Genomic DNA, 5,614 nt, shown 5'->3' with positions numbered 1-5,614 from the left:
CCAGGTAAAATTGGAATGCCTTACACACCTGCACTTCTTAAGTTCTAGGAAGTAATTAAAAACAGGATGCCATTTTCTAGTATCTGGTTCAGGAGTCAACACACAATATTGGTTTCACATGCCTTTGAACCCTCAGCATTTTTAGAATGGAAGAACTGACGTGTTTGAGAATACATTGGCAGAACTTTTCTAGACGTAGCAGAATAAAACAGGTTTTCCTGCACTTAATTGTTTTTATTATTTATAAGGTAGCTCTCACTGATCATGAAGCCCTATTGCTTTTTGTATTGTATATTGTATATTTTGCATTGTGTATCTACTATATATATATTTATATTATCTTAGAAATTACAGTTACAGACAGGTGAAAAGAAAATGCAAAAAAACTTGATCTATTTCATAAGGCCCAGAGCACCACTACTAACATTTTGGTATATGCCCTTCTGGGCTTTTTTCTATGAGTATCTGTACCCACATACACACACTTACAAATCTTTCACATTAAAAAATCCTTCCAAGATGAATCATGTGATACTCCTAGACACCTGTTCAAAATCAATAATTGACAAAGGGTGGGAGACATTTCCCAGCACTTGGGGCTTGAGAGTGCTTGTTCAAAGAATTAAACCAAGAACCTGGGCATAAAAGGAATTTGGGGGATGCTAACGACTAGTAGTTCATAAACAACAGAATCGTACAGTTGGCCACTTCCTAAGTGAATGTCTAATTTTTCCATTGACAGCATTTCCCCCACAGCATTAGGCACTGCAGCTATTACTTAACATTTTTCAGGTATTGACATGTGTTTCATGAAATGTGAAGGATTGCAGGGAAAGCTCCAGAATTCACAATATTTCCAGTAGAAAAGATGGAAAACAGTTGTGCATCATCTGTCCATGCAAACCTACCACTTCAGTGTATTTCTTTTCAGGTTTAGTGAAAGGATGCTGAGGTGTAATACTTAACATTTCACTTTTGGGGACAGAAGACCATTTCCTTGAGTTACTATAATAATCGTCTTTGTTAATGTCCATCTTAACTGCTGTAAAATTCAGAGTTGGGGCCTCCCCAGTGGCGCAGCGGTTGAGCGCTGGCTTGCGAAGCTGCCAGCAGCCTCTGCAGTGCCGGTTCGATCCCCGGCTGCTCCCCGGCCACCAGAGGAGGGTCCCACATGGCGCGCAGACCTCTCCTGCCGCCCGCTGCTCCCCTCAGCAGTGTACTTCGGTCCTTCTGCCTGCTCTGCTCCCCGCTCTGGCTCTGGTGAATTCTCTCACCCTCCCCGCCTCTGACTGTACCCAGTGCCTGTATAAATAAATAAATAAATCTTAAAAAATAAAATAAAATTCAGAGTTGATGTGTCACAGTTGATATAACCATTTTCTTAATGGTGCACTTCAGTTGGGTGTTTTCCTACCTCCCCCGGGCCCCCCCATGTGTACATGTGTGTATGTGTGTGTGTGAGTGTGTGTGCGGGTGTTTGTGCTGCATGTGTGCATACGTGTGTGTGCGTGTGTGTGCGTAAGCGTGCGCAATGCTGCCACAGTAAATATTTCGGAGCATCTTTTTTACTTATGAGCTTTTCCCCCTTTAGATAAATTTGGTCCCATTTACTGACCAAGGGGGCTGAACGTCTTCTTAGTTCTCATTATTAAAAACAAACATTTTCATTATGGAAAATTCCAAGCCTAGGAAGAAGAACCCTAACAGCCCTTCTCTTCCCCTGACCAGCAACAGCGTCCACGCCCGGCCTATCTTGTCGCACAGACTCTGGCCGCTCCTTGGTCCCATTATTTCCAAGCAAACCGGACACCGCGGCCCGGCGTGGCGGGCATCCGTGCGCAAAAGCGAGCCGCGGCGCGACGCTCACCCCTGAACCCGCAAGCGTTAAGGAACCAGCAACGACGTGGCTCCGACTGTCTTGCAACCTGTCGGCGTTGGCTGGACCCCGGGTCTAAACAAAGTCCCTCCACGGCGATGCGTGGATCTGATTCCAGGGCGTCCTGCCATCCTCGCGGCTATTTTGGAGAGGGGCGCGCGAGAGTTTTGGTCCGCGTCTTGCGCGCGTCGGGGGTGGCGAGGGAGCCGCCGCGCGCCCCGGGACCCCGCTCTGGGGGTTTCCCACGGCCCCCCCCCGGAGGAGGGCGCGGGCGCGGGCGGGCACGGCCCGGTCCTGCCCCCTCTGCCCCCCAGCGGTGGGCGCGCCCTGGGTGTGTCCCGCGCCCAGCCCCGGCCCGGCCCGCGGGACTCAGAGCAGCCGAGCGGGCGCCGCAGGTGAGGCGCGGAGAGCGCGGGGAGGCGCACCCGGCCGGCCGGGCGCCGCTGGGGTCGTGGGCCGGGGGCTCGCTGCGGGGGCTCCCCAGGGGAGAGCACTGGGTATGCCTGTGGCGAGGGGAAACAGCGAGAAAGGAGCGGGGGCTTTATGGACTGGGTAAGGGCTGATGGGGTGGGGGTGTCCATTAAGGGGGGCGCTGGGGGGGGGTGAAGCTTCCAGGAGAGGGATCCGAACCCTCTTATTAATAGTTATCAGAACGGCGATCATGACGCTTCGTAGTAAACCAGCCGCAGAAACCATAGCACGGACCACAGCAGCAGCCCGCGTCCAGGAGCGTGTGCGCGCGCAGGGGGGCTCGGGGGTTTGCTTATTTTTCCTCATAGCTGCTGTGAGCAAGAAGTGGGAAAAGCAGGTAAAGCGACCGGAGTCGACTAGGCATTGGATAAACGTGTGGACTTTAAATATGTTTACACAGTGTTCGTGCAGGAGGTACTCTGGGGCCTCCCCTTCGTGCAGAGAGGGAAATGCAAGCCCAGTAGCAGGGAGTTCAAATTAAAGCGGGGACCGCAGAGCTAAAGCAGCACCTGTCACCAGGTTCAGGGTGCATTTTTGGTTCAGGGCTGCTGAGCAGCCAGGCTGGAGAGCAAAGCTGGTAGGTAAGAGCTTGGGATCATTTAGCTCTGGTTCATGACCTGGCCTTGCCACTTAGTAGCTGTGTGACCTTGGGCAGGTCACTTGACCTCTTAGACATGGTTTTCTCATCTGTGACACTGGGATAATAGTAATAATGAGCTCAAGGGCTCTGCAGGGGTGAAGTGAGTTCATGCCCACCGGGGGTGCGTCTTAGTTTCTCTAGGTCAGTGCTTGAAGTTTAAGGTTCAGGGCGCAGGGCAGCCCTGCTTGGCAACTCCCCTCTCTGCCATTTGCTTGCTCTGTGACCTCTGTGTGAGACTAGGTCAAATAAACCTTCAGGGCAGAGGGAAAGAGTAAACCAGGGTGGGGCTCACATGAACCCCTGAAAAGTGCTGTAAAGCCAGTTTCTTCCTCTCTAGCCTCCTTTCATCTCTGAACCTCAGAGTTGGGGCCTCCAACTCTGAGGCTAGTGACAGTCCAGACCCACTGCCGGGGTGCAGGGGCTCAGGGGTCCATGTCTGTGGTGCAGAATGTGTCCGTGCCCTCAGCTTCTGCAGCTCCGTGAGCTGGGCCATTCCAACATCAAGGTGTGAGGTACAGCTGGGGCTCTTCGTCAGCCTGGTTTCTACAAGCCAGACAAGTTGGCCCATTGTGCATGAGCAGTAATGAGAAATGCTATCCTGGGTGTTCTGCTTTTGCTTTTTGGTGGACCACTCCAAGTTAGTGTCCACAGGCCCCCACGCACGAGTCCACACTGCAGACCTTAAGTGGAACTGCTTCCAGACAGTAAGACTGCGTGGTTTGGCGTGGTTGGCTTCTGCTGGGGAACCCCCAGCCCCTTTGCAAGTCACACTGGAGAGGACATGGCTGTCATCCACAGGGTGACCGGCCCATCATGCTTTGTCTGCTGCTTTCCTAGTTTTAAAACTGAACATCCCATGTCCCGGGAACCCCTCAGCCCCAGGAAACCTAGACGGTGGGTTCCTGCTTACCCTTGTAGTTTTTCACCTCAAGTCTGTGGTTATTGTTGCTGTTTTTATTTTCTGGGTTCCACCCAAGCAGCCCCTGCCTTCCTGATTTCTGTGGTCTGCAGGGGGGAGCCTTTCGGTGGGGAGGGAGCGGGCCAATGAGAAAGCGTTTGACCCCCAAATAGCCATTACCTTGCTCAGTCCTTTCACTCCACTTGGCCGGCCTTCTGAGAGAGTGACCCAAAGGACTTTTAATTAAAACCAAACCCCGTATGGGCAATCGGCTGGGGTTTCCTTGGAACCCAGTCATTAAGCCCAGTAGAAAGCGGGGGCATCTGTTTCAGTAATTGTAAACCCCTCCTAGAGTTAACAAGGGGATGGTAGCAGTAAGCACAAGAAGCCTCTTTGTCTGGGAAACTGGAGAATTGTGAATGAGGCCAATGCCCTAGGGCAGCTGACCAAAGGGAAGGGAAGAAAAAAGAGACAACCGGTCCCCAAAGCCAAAAAACCCCACACCTAGCGAGAGTTATTACTTGAGTGGAGCATCCTAGCTGCAGGCTGGGGCAGGTGGCACCTACAATATGCTTCGGGATGGGTTTGCTCAAAAACCTGTTTTTGCTCAAAAACAGCTTTGATGTTTGGAGGCTTCAAAGTTTCAGTTTGTTTTTGTCCTGGGAAGTAAAATGAGCAGAGCTGTTTGCAGAGCTGGTGGTGGAAGTGTCCTTGGGGAGTCCATCTGTATAACAAGCTAATATGTGGAAATCTGTGTTGAAGTTGCTGGGGTCCCTATAAAATCTCAGGAACTGGGCCTCCCTGGTGGCGCAGTGGTTGCGCGCTGGGTTGCGAAGCTGCCTGCAACCTTTGCGGTGCCGGTTCCATCCCCGGCTGCTCCCCGGCCACCAGCGGAGGGTCCCACATGGCGCACAGACCTCTCCTGCCACCCGCTGCTCCCCTCAGCAGTGTACTTCGGTCCTTCTGCCTGCTCTGCTCCCCGCTCTGGCTCTGGTGAATTCTCTCACCCTCCCGCGCTTCTGACTGTACCCAGTGCTTGTATAAATAAATAAATAAATTTAAAAAAAAATCTAAAAAAAAAAAAAATGTCAGGAACCCACAGGTGTGTATTAGGGGGTTTCCTTCAAGTCCTTGTTAAGAGGGTAGGATCTGTAACAGGGGACCCAGCTGCCTGAGAGTCAGATGAGGCAAGTGCAATGCCCAGTTTCCCTCTGATTGCCCCCTCTCTGCAAGCACCCCAAACTCCATCTTCATCTGCTTTGTTCCTAACCCCCAGGCCGCTTGACCTCCTATTTCTTAGTTCCCCCTCTTTATTAAAAGCACACAGTCTTACTTGCTTTTTCTTATTGAAAACCATGAAGGTGGAAGTTTTCAAGCACATGCAAAGTACAGAGAAGACCATAGTGAACTTGTTGATCTCAAACTAAAAGCTGGCAGTTATTTCACCACCAAAACGGGTTTATTTGATAACAACAAGAAGGCAATTTGCAATTTGTTATGGGGAGACACACGGGCACTTCCCTAGAACAAAGGCCAGCACCCCTTTATATTGCTTTTTTTAAAAAGATTTATTTATTTATGTATACAAGAGCTGGGGTACAGGCCAGAGGTGTGTGGGGCAGGTGAGAGGATTCACCAGAGACAGAGTGGGGAACAGAACAGGCAGATTAACTTAAGTATACTGCTGAGGGGAGCAGCGGGCAAGACAGGAGAGGTCTGCTGCATCATG

The sequence above is a fragment of the Talpa europaea genome (assembly GCF_964194135.1).
Source record: "Talpa europaea genome assembly, chromosome: 12".
Classification (NCBI taxonomy): domain Eukaryota; kingdom Metazoa; phylum Chordata; class Mammalia; order Eulipotyphla; family Talpidae; genus Talpa; species Talpa europaea.
Note: the sequence above shows the minus strand (reverse complement) of the source record.